Raw genomic sequence first — 13,982 nt, 5'->3', positions numbered from 1 at the left:
ATGCCTTTAATGTCACTGCTGATGGCGACGGAGTGCTCTCTGAATCTTAGCAGGACACCTAGCAGGCTGGAAGTCAGAGTGGGGCCGGGCAGAAGCAGCTTATTCAGGTTATGGCCCTTGTAGGTGAAGGAGCAGTTAAAGACGATCCTATTTTTCCCATTATGGCTCACCATATGGTGAGGGATAAACCATGACTCAGTTGACTTGTTCAGCTCCTCCTCTGCTACCTTCACTGCATATCCGGCCTGTTCCAGTTTCAGGATTTCGGTCCCGTAGGCTGCTGCTCGTTCTGGGTCTTTCATCAGGCGTCTCTCAGTGCTCCGCAAATTCGCCATCGCAGCATCCTTCGTGGTACGGAGGCAGGGCATGTTCTTTACACGCAGCAGGGGGGTGGCGTAACGCTGCACTCCATCAACATCCACCCTTACCGTTTTGCTTTCTAGCGTGTGCACTGCTTCTTCATCTTGTTTGGATCTCGTCACCATCTTTTCACTCCGGTAGGGCAATACGTCTAGTTGCCATAACTTCTCCACATGATGGAGGAGCTCGTCGGAAGGTGACTGGGTGGCTAAGTGCAAGCACTGCTGTGGCTGGAGATGCTGGCGGGCAACCCCGGTAGGTCCCTGGAGGGTCCACCCGAGCCGGGTCTTCACTGCAGCTGGTCCTCCCGGAGGGCCCAGACAGACTGGCTCTACTGGCGTAATCAGATGTGGGTAATCAGACCCGATGAGGACTAGGGGCTGAACTCTGTCTAGAGTTTGCAGGGGGAGGCCTCTCAGGTGCTTGTACTTGCGCTGTAGCGTTTTGACTGTTTGGGAGTGTTTTGCCAGCCCCAGCTGATCGGCAGTGAAGGCTCCCTCAATTTTGTACGTCTTGTGGGGGTTACTGGCGGCAGAGATGGAAAAGGAGACAGACATGCCAGACAGAATCCTGAGGTCCTGACGCACGGTCCTTAAGGCTAGGTGCTCTGGCTCCCCCTGGAGTTTCAGCTCCTTAGCTGCAGCCGGCAGGAGCATAGTCCGCTCTGATCCGTCATCTAATATTGCGTAGGTCTCCATGGTCTGCTCCCCATCATGCAGCACAACCTTAGTCACTTTTAGGAGCACCTGGTTACAGCCAGACTTTCTATCCAAGTAGAGCACTTCGTTGGCGGTACTCACCAGGCAGGAGGTGTTCTCGGGGGGTGACTTCTCCGGGGCTGGCTTGTTGTTAAGATCATGGAGGGCCTCCAGGTGTCTGCGGTCACATTTCTTACACCTGGCCTTAAGTCTGCACTGTGCAGCCTGATGAGAGCGGCCACAGCGCCAGCACCGTCGGTTAGTCTTTATCCAGGCAATTCGCTGCTCAGTGGTAAGGTGACTGAACTTCTCACAATGGTTCAAGTAATGCTGAGCATCAGGACAGTATGGACATGATGGGACTGCTCTACCTGGTGGGCTGACACTGGTGGGCGTAGATACTGTGCTGGCAGGGCTGCTCAGCGTTTCTTCGGCACTATGTAGGACTGTGGTTGGCTTACCCGACTTATGGTCCTTCCTTTTCTCCCTCCTTATATCGGTGTTGTCTTTGCCCTCTCTGGTCAGAGCCCCATAACCATACTCTTGGATCCTGAGCTCAAACTCTAGCCAATCTGAGAAATCTAGCAGAGTGGGGACCCGGACACGGAGGGGGTGCAGGTGCCTCAAAAACTCAGAACGCAGGTCTGGTGGGAGTTTGGACATCAGCCTAGTGACATGGGACCCACACCGGAGTTCTGCGTGGCCTTTCTCTCCCAGCTGGTCAAGCATGCCCACTAAGGCTCTCACTCTGAGGGCGAATCTCTTGAAGGCTACTGTGTCATGGCTATGAATGCTGGGGGCCTCCATTAGATCTGCAATGCGCCTCAATGCCAGTTGGTGGGGTTGCCCATAGTGCTCTGTCAAGGAGGCCATGGTATCAGTATAGGGCTGGACGGAGTTTGTATACGAGTCGGCAATGAGCAGTGCATCTTCAAATTTGAGGTGGTCTACCAGAATCTGATACTTAAACCTCTCTGTAGCATCCACGGGGAGGAGATTGTCTAGTGCGACCTTCAGCCTGGCAAACTCACGTGGGTCCCCCTTACTGAAGTCAGGGATGCGCGGTTTAGGGCCTCGATATACACTCTCTGTCTGATGCCGGGGGTGGAAGTCCACAGGGTCTGATACAACTGACTGAGCGTATGGCGAACTGTATTCAGGAGTTGAGGGTCTAGACGGCTGCTCGGGTGATGTCCCCATCCTCTTCAGACATGCAGTCAGTTCCACCACTAGATCTGTGGGTAGCGTGGTGGTGGGTGGTAGCGGTTTGCTGTCCCCCTCAGACACTGGAGGGGGAGGGAGTGGCCATTCTCCTTCGTCTGTCTCTACTTTAGCCGCTGCCTGAATGGGCTCATGCACTGTAGGCTGGTGGGCGCTAGCTTGTGGTGCTGGGTCTGGTACACTACAGGCAGCGACATGTGCTGATGGCTGTACATGTTGGCTTTGCAGCTTGGGGGGGGTAGGCAGAGGAAGGATGGACATATCTGGCCCTCTGCTCACATTAAGCTGCCTTTGCATCTCTAGCACAGTGATTTGAAGCCTCTGGTTGTCTTCCCTAATCTGTCGCAGCTCTTTCAATATTGCAGGCTCTTGTTCTGCTCTGACAAACAGTGGATCTGGCATGAGTTGGTGCTGGGGTCCCAAGTACACTGACTCTCTGGGATACTGCTGACGGGCACCAGCTGCTGGACTCCATGTGTCGGAGAGGGCGGGGGTAAGAGGTGACATCTCTGCAGTTCTCTCATAACTGTGGTAGGGCTCCTGCCTGTACTGGTCGTGCTGGACTGGATATGCTGCAGCGGCGAGGGGTCTTTCTAACGCAGGTAGGGAGACATCATAGTCGGCAACCCAGGCTGGTGGACGTATCTGACGTCTGGGGCGTATGTCAGCTGACATTGTAGCTTCACTCTTCTCATACGGCAACATCTTCACTCTCCACAGTGGTCACCCTCCCGGGTTTCGGCACCAATTATGTAATGAGGACTAGCTGGGTAGTCGTAGAACTAGTCTCTGGTTGGGAGGTGCGTGACCACTGTGTTGTGCATCGGTAAGAATGCTCAGAAGATCTTCAATGCCGTTTATTGGACTTTGTAGAGGGCTCTCAATCAACAGGGTTTCTGCGTAGGCTATCTCTATATGTGTGTGTGGTTCTGGCGGAATAGACAAAACAATAAGGAACAGTCTTAGAATACAGTAATAAGCATACTACAATAAAGTGCTAAACCAGCATGTTATACTATACTATGCTAATGGCTATAGTCAACCAGCTAACCGTTACAGGCACTTAGATCCATACACAGAATATCTAGGACACGATCTCACATTCATTCTCAAGTACGAGACGTAGCTAGGCTAACGTAGCTAGTGAACCTAAGGCTAACTGTCGAATCTGAATATTTAACCAGAGAATATACATACGAAATATATATGAACTTACTTGTATTTGAACGCACACAATCACTGAATGATAAGTTGTAAAGTAGCCTGCTTCAACAGAATTACAGGGTTATCTTGCTCTTTCTCTCTACATATATTGAGCTATGCAGCAGCGCACACTGTAGACTAACGTGGGGAGCGCATGGAGCGTTACCTGTGGCTACCGTAACAGTGCAACAACAATGAATCTGATTGGACGATTTCCAACAGCCAATGAGATACTCAGCTAGAGTCTCTATCTAATACACTACAACCAAGTCCTTCACAACACCCATTGTTAATGAAATTCTAATATCACCAATGTGTTACCCAATTAGTTTTTTCTGTTTGTTGTTTTAAACTCTGTGAAACTGCCTTTCCATCCATTCTCATAGAATCCCTCTGTTTAGATGGAACATTTTGGTTTGTGACATCACTTCCCTTTACCCTTTGTCTGAGTGCACGTCACCTCCCTCTTCCTGTTCTAGAGTCCGGTTTGCAAATCCTAACAGAATAAAACTATTGTCTTTTGTTTGAAACCTGCTTTAATCGACCACATCGCGTGTTCTTTGAAATCTACTTTAAACCAAGTATATAAATACTTTCATACCATACTAAGGTATGCGATTAGTCATTTCGTGCAAATAGCTCCCCTTTTACTGTTAATGCGCTCATAGCTAGATTGGACCAGCTGGGTAGACTTAACGAGTTGATAGCTACCGTCGTAGTACCGTTTATCTGTGATTGTGGTTGTCCGAGTGAGCTAGCGAATAGTTATCCTGGATGTTGAACGTGCTTCGTAGTACGGGGCTCAGGTGAGTCTTAAAGAAGACAAAATCTCTACGGTCTGTGCAGACCTAATGGCCAGGGCAGACTTTTCCAGAGCCTAGGGGCCACCGCCCCAAAGGCTCTGTCGCCTCTAGTCTTCAGCCGAGTCTTTTGGACAGCCAGCAGCAGCTGATTAGAGGATCTCAGCTCTCTAGCTGGGGCATTACAGTGCAGGAGTTCAGCAAGATACTGATATGCCAGTTCATTTAGAGCTTTAGAACACAATCTTGGAATCAATTCTAAAACGCACTGGGAGCCAGGCCAAGACTGGGGTGATGTGGTCGGTCGCGCTTTCACTTGCCAGTGAGGAGACGAGCTGCTGCATTCTGCACAAGCAGGCGACGCATCAGTGACTGGTTAATGCCGACATACAAAGAATTACAATAATCAAGACGAGTATTGATAAAAGCATGTATTACTCTCTCTAAGTCTTTGGGGGAGAGATAGCCCTTTATCTTGGCAAGAAGCCTTAGCTGGAAGAAGCTGTTTTTTATGACAGAGCTAACCTGTTTGTCAAATGTATAATAAAGTAACTTTTTACAAATACAAGAGAGCGGATATGCTCTCCTATCTGAGCCCATCTCTCTAAGAAGAGCAGAATGACAGTAGAGCTTAGCTTTAAATGCAATCATTATCTTATTAACTAATTGCTTATCAGGACAATAGAAAAAACAAAAACAAAAAATAATTTAAAGATAATATCAAATAAATGGTAATGTGTAAAACACAAATCATAAAAATATAACATGGGTTGGAGGGAGAGGAAGAATTTCACCAAATATGTCTCTTTGACTCAGTTTGTTCTTGTCAGCCATGTTGACCATTTGCAGTAGCTCTAGTCTAGCGAGGAAGCTTATTAGCTTGTAGAAGCTAGCTCAACTTGTGATATTCCCACTATTTCTTTCTTTCTTTATTATAGTTATCCCCTATAGTTTGGCCCTTTATAACTTATTCATACTTATTCAGATGTATTCAGATTTTTTATATTTTTTTTCATAGTTTTTTTGTAATTTAACTTTTAATAGTAATTTTTGTGCCATTGAAACTGCTAGTGGAATGTTCAGTATCATTATGTTTTTAGAGTGGTGGCAGCTGTTGCTTTGAAAATATTCACATTTTGTAAACTGCTGCCACTCCTACAGTTTTGAAAGCTCACACACATATTATATATCACAATGTATAATGTGGTAGCACAGAACTCAGCCAAAGTGGAATAGAGGCACATGATCTTCACTGGTGGGGGCCGGTGGGTAGCCCGGAGAGGAGTACACCGTCCCTGACTGGCTATGACCAAAAGGGGTGGAGCCTCGCCACCACGCCTCACTTTTCAGCCCCTGAGTGGGCTAGAGACACAGTCTTCAATGGTGGATGCATGGAAATTGCCCGGAGGTCACTGTACTGCCCCCGACTAGCTGTGTCCCAAGGGGGCGGAGCCTAACCAGCATGCTACTATCCACGCCACATCCCCACAACTCAGCCCCTGAGTGGGCTAGAGACACACGGTCTTCACCGGTGGAGTCAGGTAGGTGGCCCGGAGAGGGCTACACTGTCCCCGACCGGCTCTGACCTGAGGGGGGGGGAGTCTCACCACCATGCAACGGACCCCACAACTCAGCCCCTGAGTGGGCTAGAGAGACACGGTCTTCGCCGGTGGGTGCATGGAGATTGCCCAGTCCGTAGTAGTCCTAGCAGTAGCTGTTACATGCAGCTGCAGCACCTAGCCCACCTCACATTTTCTCCAGGAAATGTACTTTCTAGTTTATGTGTTGAGCCTCTTCCCCTTCATGTCAGGGTGCTTCATTTGGAATTCTTCCAGTTCAAGTCGGAGAGTTTCTGTCTTCATACAACCAGGAGACTGCTCCATTTCTACAACTATAGGCTGGGGGAACTCTGTTCCCGAATCTCGTACTGGGTTGCAGTCCATAGCCCCCCAGCTGGGAGAGTCCCCCCAAGCATTGCTGCTCTGTAGCTTTTATACTTTTTCTCTCATCTTTCTCCTCCCATCATCATGTATTACATTAATTTCAACAAATCAAAGTAGACACTCCTCCCTCTCTTAAAACCTTACATCATTTTCAACTAATCAAAGTTATGGGTACAGCGTGATCATCTCATGGTCGTGACATGCCCATAGTTACAAAGTCATCCTGACATCTAACTAAATCTCTAGTACTTTCTAAATGAACGTAAGTACTCACACAAGTACGATTGCCTTCAGATAATCACAAGCTAATAACCACTTCATGTTGGTCCATTTTGCTTTCCAACTACTGTGAAAAGAGGAGGGGCTAGTGAAAAGAGGAGGGGCTAGTGAAAAGAGGAGGGGCTAGTCACAGTCCCTATCTTTTGATTCAGTCACAAAATACAGTCAGAAATGGTAGTTAGATTCTACTCTTAAAGAACAACCTACAGTCTGGAATATTAGTTACAGTACATTCAACTCTTAAAGATTCTAACTTTTATTAATGACTAAAATCACACTATGACCTCAGATAGCAATCATTAAGTGGGCACATAAGCTAGCATTTATAATTGGTACTAAATATGTTCATACAAGCAAATGTAGCACAAGTGCTTTGCAGAATAAATAAGTTTATTAGTTGGTAAAATAAGTAAAAAAGGGGAAAGGTCTCCAAAACTCTGCATATGAGCATCAGAACTACTAACATTATGATTATGATGACATTGTTAGACAAAGGCACCCTCTACCATCTCCTCTGCCAACTCCGTCAGCAATAACTGTCCACTAATAAAGACACACCACCAGTTTCTGCCATGTAGTCCAGTCTAGGGGACAATCATTTCTCGACATGTTACGGCACTACAGATCCCATAAAGTGCAGAATAAATAGTTTCGTTTACATGGAGGGTCCTGTCGAGGGAATCATCATCACCTACTGTACATATATTTTGTATGGGGCTCTAGTGGCTCAATGCATGGTGTGCAATGTCCCTTCAATGACATGTGACTGATAAATTGGGCTCATTGTTTGTTGTTGTTATTGTTTCTACCGTAGCACACTCCAAGCTCTTTCATGTTGGAGACAATGCTGCCGAGACTCCGTCCTTCCCTGAAGGTTAGCTCGAACAGAGAAGCCGTTGTTTATGAACGTATCTCGTTCACTTCCGCTCCTCGGTCCAACGGGGGGGGGGGGGGCATGACGTCTCTCTGAAGAAGAAAGGATGATTCATGATTGACTGGAAAGAGAGCAGGAGACATATTCATCACAAGCCAGGAGTGCTTTGCTGCCACGCTAACCAAGTGTTAATTGACTGTTGGAGCCCTCTGAATAATGAGGGAGCCTTTTCAGCCTCTAGTGCACTTCAAAACAATTACGACAAACACAATGTTGTTGAATTCCCATATAAAGGGTTTTTATACCATGTTTGAAAGACGTGTCTAGAAAGTTTAGGTTTGTAGAGAAGAAGTGCTATCTGGGTAAGATATAAACAGAAAGATGACTGAAATAGAAGCTGTCAATAACGGAGGAAACTGAAAACAGCTTATGGCAACAATCTGGCCCCTTCTGAACTGAGACCATCTAAAACTAATTAAATGTTGACACCATCTTCCAAGCCTTGTCCCAAATCCGATTACTTCTACTGCTATCAGTCTCTGTTGTTTCAAGATAAACATTGGATAAGTATCTTCCAGCTGCAGCCCAACAACATCTAATTCTGACAGTCTTTGTCCTTTTAACAAGTGTCATTAGGTGGGCTAGCTTGTAGAAGCTAGCCCAACTGGTGATATTTAGTGTGAATGCTTTAGAGAATTCACACTATTGTTATCCAGTTCTTCATAGTTTTTTATTCTTACTTCTTCTTCCGTACGTTGTTTGGCTCTCTGTAGCTCCTTCATACTTTGAGCTACTTCAACCATTCAAGTATCAAAATGTTCAGCTTGTTAAGGACATTGGGCCTCATTCACCAACGAAGTGAACAAGTTCTTAAGAAGCATTTCTTCTTAAACTGTACTTACGCCGTTTCTAAGAAAATTCTGGCATTCACCAATGGTTTCTCATCTGGGATTTGTTCTCAGCTAAGAACAGAATATACGAACACTGATTAGCAGTCACAAGTAGGCCATTTGAGTGCGGAAATGTAGACTATGCAAATGTAAATTATATTTGCAATTATATTTGCATAATTCCCAATAACGTGTCATAATCATAACCATAATTTCCATTGTAAACGTGTGCGTCAGAATATCTGATAGTTTTGGAGGGCTGTTTGAACGTCCACTAGCCCTCGATATGCCCCCTAGTCCTCGAAGCTAAAAGGAATGGGACACACTACCCTACGCGTGAACGCGCAAAATGTAGGGGTAGGGCTAAGGGGGGGTATTGGGATTGGGCCTTTGTAAGATCAGAAAAGGGACAGAGAAAGATATCAGCCTTCACATATAAGGGATTTTTTGAGTGGGGTCCTGTAGGGGAGAACAGTTTGAGTAAATACAGAACCTCTCGGAGAAGGCGAGGTTCTCCAGCGCACTAATCAGATGTTCGGATGAAAAGCACGTTGATGTGGAGAGGCAGAAGCTGCAGATCACCACTCAGCCTGGAAGACATGAACCTATGTGTTCAGTATGATTTCCTGTATGAGTTCTGACAAATGTGTTACAGTACAAATTCCCAAATTTCCCCCACTGGGATTATTAAAGTACATCTAATCATATCTTCAGTATATGTATCTTATATCTTATACATATATCTCTTTGACCAAAATATATACGTATATGTAGGTGACAAAAAGTAGGAGTTTGTCTCCTGATTGTAACGTTGATACACAGTAATGTACTGTGTACTGTATATAGTGCGTGCTGTCGACACATAGACTGTAATCAATTTGATTATCCCAGTAGTTCTTTCAACAATTTCACCCTGGGGACCAATAATCAGTTTATCAATCAATATCAATATCAAAGACAGCTGACATACCTCAGAGTTGACACTTTTCAGTACAGTAGGTCTCTGCTGGGAGACTGTGTAGATTTAGCCTGTATTCTTGTCAGGATGAAATTAGCATATTAATAGGCTTCTCCTCAAACAGCAATCCCATTAATTAATCTACAATGGATTGTTAAAATGTCTTGGGTTTAACCATCACAAAGCCCTTTATGGACATGCTTTGAGCTGGAGACTATAGATGGTGGTCTTGGATAGTTCATTATTATCTATCAAAAGTAGAATTTGCATTCAGAAGAGTGCCATCATGATAGTGTATGACTTGATGAAATGTAATGGTTGCAATATATTGGTTTTGAGAATAGAAGACGACTGAAATCTATATTATATCTATTATTTGGAAGGGGGGTATTTCAGTGACCATACTCCAGAGACCTGAATGCCTGTGCTAGCTCACTGAGCTGAAGGCCGTGCCTGCATCATGGTAGAGCTTCACCCAGGGGATTGAGAACTCCATGAAGCAACATGGTGTTGAATGTTGAGCTGAGTTAACCTTGGTCAGTTAACCTTGACTTCACCCTCCACACTCTGCATGGCTTTCTCCATCAGAGCCACGAGACTAGCTGCTTACCAGAGCTAAGGAGAATTGATTTTTCAGAGGTTTGGCGATAATTACAGAACAAATAGATCTCAGGGACAGGCTGCAAGAAAATAAACCGTTCACATATTTTAAACCGTTACAATCAAGGTCGCGTCCCTCCCTGCAAGGGTGTGAAATGAGCAGGATCAGCTGATCAAGATTAAGTGGTAAATATTTATGAAACATGTTATCTCTTGTGGGCCATCTGTGATGAAGGGTCCCTGGTGTACTAGGGATAGCTGTCCGTGGATAATGCCTGCAATCAGGGGGCCTCTACAGGCATTCTCTCTGACGACTCCTGGAGGTCTCGGGAGATGGCAGGCTGGGTTTTGATCCACCCCCCCTACAGTCCACAGAGCTGTGTGTGTGTGTGTGTGTGTGTGAGGTGTTCTGGTAATTGGAAGTGGTTCATTAGAAGGCAGTCGTAATCTCCTGGGTGTGTGTCGGTCTGACCTGGGGAAGTAGGCCTCATGCTGGTCCCTGGATTAGACCAGCTTTAGATCCACTACTGCTAAATAGCATAATAAGTGCATAATTAACTGCTAATAAATGCATAATAAGTGCATAATAGCAGTCTTTAAACAGTTAACAAGCGCTTATAAATGGATAAGGACTATAAGGTCCTTATTACCTATTAATTAACGCTTATAACGGATGGTTACTATAAAGCGCTTCCAGAATATTTTCTATTTATCAAAGGATCTCTGTGTACAAACCCCCCATTGTAAAGTAAAATAAAAGATGGCTTCCACCTTTCAACAGCACAACATGCTTTTTAAATGTCTGAGCAGCAGCGGCAGAAGATTACCGGGTCGTTTTTTTTGTGCGGGAAAGAAAGACACCCATAAGGCCATTTTGCCCGTTGCCACGGTAACAGCTGGCGGCGGAGGCGGTGTGGATGGTGACAAGTGATCTTATCAGCCTCTGTAAACTGTCACACCAGACAGAGATGCGATTTGCAATGCCATGCAGCTCCTTCTGACCAAAACCAAAAATTAAATAAAAAAAATGTTTTGATGCAGGAGTTTTTTCATTAAGGCTTAGGCCTGTATTATCCCATGGCGATGCCATTTGATCTTCAAATGATGCTCTGCTACTGTACCTTGGCAGGCTTCTGAAATCAATAGTCTATCACTGTGAATTCACAAGTTACAAGTTCATGTTGCAGACGGCCTTACGGAGAGTGACCTGTAAAATGTGCACTCCAGTGGAGGATTTCAATATACACAGGGAGGCTGTGGCTCAGTAGGTAGAGCAGGTGGTCCAATGATCGCAGGGTCGGCGGTTCGAATCCTGACTCCTCCTGTCCACATGTCAAAGTGTTCTTAGGCAAGACACTAAACCCCACATTGCTTTCAATGATATCATGGCAGCTGCTGCCATTGGTGTGTGAATGTATGTGTGAATGGGTGAATGAGAGGCCATTGTAAAGCACTTTGGATATAAGCGCTATACAGTAAGTGGAGTCCATTTGCCATGTGCCATCCATACACCTTAATCAATGTAAAACAGAAAGCATGCTTATGTAGTGAGAGGAAATATATCAACACACATCTACAAATACCGCCCGGAAAAAGCAGTGCTCATCAGGCCCTGTTATTGTGTTCAGTAACGCTGCTCCTGTCTTCTCCGATTCAGACGTCTCCCTGGTGAGTTACACACCATGGGTAATAGATCTGGAGGAACACGGCGATACCAATTTAACTTTCAATTGGATGATTACTGGGAAGCTCCTTCGATTGGCCAGCCTCATGAGCGAATGGCAGCGCTCCCAGTCTCATCTGGCGCTCTAATGAATACTGTTATTTGTGTGGAAGACCGATGAGATATTGTGTGATTGTTGCTGTGTGACCAATCCTGCAACGCCTGCTTGGCTTCCTGGTCTCGCGCCGGGCGTCACCTCTGCCAGGTGTTGCACTCTCAAAGCCCATTGTTTGGCTCCTCGTCCGTGTCTCTGATTGGCTCTTTGTGTGTAATGTGACGTTGACATCATGACTTCATCCTTTGTGTTCTTTCAAATCAAATCAAACTTTATTTGTATGGCGCATTTCATACACAGAGGCAACACAATGCACTTTACAGAGAGCAATGGGGTGGGGGGGGGCATAGGTCCCATCCCTATATATTCCAGAGGCAAAAAAAAATCAGTTTCACCCGGGGGCCAGAAAAGTGAGATGTAAAAATGATTCCCTGACCTCTCTCAACAAGACGAACGAGCAAGCTCCTGGAAAATGTTTGTCTATTGGCTAAGAACATATACAGAGCAGTAAACATGGGCTAGATACTTTATAAGAGAGACATGACTAACAGGAGAGTGCACAAATAGTTACAGAGAAGATGCCTACATGGTAGGGCATTATGTGTTAGCTATCCCTGTAGTCTCTAATATGGTATTTGAGTGAATCATATAACAAAGCACAGTAAGCACTTAGCAGAACTTAAGGTTGTTGAAACATAAAACAAACAGTCCGGAATGATCCATGCAAATCTATGGATTCTATTTCTTTATAGTTTGACTATAACCAACATGTTTGGTACTACAAAGAGGAGAGAAGGTGACTGACAGAAGGTGAGTAAACCGGCAAAGAAACCAGTCTTTATATCATTTCTCCCAGGTCTGAAAGCCATTGTTCCCATCATGCACTGTGTTCTGGCTGCGGGGCGGTCGCAGCTGCGAGCATACAAGTGTGGCAAGTTGTTGTTATCACACTCTGATTTCCTAGATTGGAATCTGCTCTCAGAAATGTCCTCACCTCTCGCCAAGCAGTCTCAACCCCGACCCCCATCCCTCACTCTCCCTCCCTCCCTCCCTCCCTCCTCCTCCATTCCTCTCTCTCTCTCTCTCTCTCTCTCTCTCTCTCTGCTACATGACTGCTGACAGCTATAGGTCTCTCTGACCTGGTTTAAGCTACACTGAATATGCATCCCCTGATAGAAAACCAATTTATTTATCTCTCTGCTCCGCTTGGCCCCTTTGTGGGATGTAGATTGCCTCTAAAAGTGTATTTTTAGGACCCTGGTCTGGTTAGACCAGACATGCACGGGTAGCCGTGTCATTGCCCGCGTCTGCTCTCTGGGAAGATGTCGGCCAGGATCCTTGATTTTTTTTCTTCTCATGAATAGAAAATGTTATCAGCGATGCAGTACGTAGGGGCGAGTACGCTAGTGCCTTTAGGAGATAGAAACCCCTGCAAATGTGAAACGTGTTGTCAGTCTCACTTGTGTTCTCTTCTATGTGGAATCGTCAGACGCCCGTGGTTTATGCAGATCACTAGCTCATACCTGGGGTTGCGCGCATCACAACCGCAGAAGCGTGGCTGCCAATCAGCGCCTACGGCCCCTCCGACCACCACCAACATTCATTCACATTCATGCGGTGCATGTCTTTATGATGGTGGGGGAAGCCGGAGTACCCGGAGGGAACCCACGCAGGCACGGGGAGAACATGCAAACTCCACACAGAAAGGACCTGGAACGACCGGGATTCGAACCCGGGACCTTCTTGCTGTGAGGCGACAGTGCTAACTGTCATTTGAAATGATGGATCATGTGCGAGGCATGAGTGACCAGGCTACTAACAGGATCCAACGCATCCATAGCATCCAGATGAAATCAATCTTCCGCCATGATGGCATCATTGTTTTTATTTTATTTTGTTATCAGATGACCCACAGTGTGTAATGTTATTTCTAATTGAAATAACGAGGTGGCCTACAGTACTGTATGCGCGAGGCAATCGGCATCACAAGGGCTGAGTTGTGGGATTTGTGGCGTGCATGGTGGCGAAACTCTGCCCCCCAAGGTCAGAGTCAGTATAGGGGAGGTCAGTGACGTCACAGCCACCAACCAGCAACCCTCCAGTGAAGACAGTGTGTCTCTAGCCCACACAGAGGCTGAGAAGTGGGGCTTGTGGCGTGGATAAAAGCGTGTTGGTGAGGCTCCGCCCCCTCAGGTCAGAGCCGGCTAGTGGTTAGTCTCTATTAGGTTTGGAAATTCCTCAGTGCCTCGAAGGTATAAAATATCAGAATGCTTAGTTTGAACAGCATAGCCTGAAATATAAGAAATAAAATTAGAGTGTAGGCCTTTAGCCAAAATGAGCCAGCTCTCTTTAGGCGTTTTGTAATAGTGTATTTAAGC

Source organism: Borostomias antarcticus, assembly GCF_949987555.1.
Source record: "Borostomias antarcticus genome assembly, chromosome: 3".
NCBI classification, from domain to species: domain Eukaryota; kingdom Metazoa; phylum Chordata; class Actinopteri; order Stomiiformes; family Stomiidae; genus Borostomias; species Borostomias antarcticus.
This window is presented reverse-complemented; position numbering follows the sequence as displayed.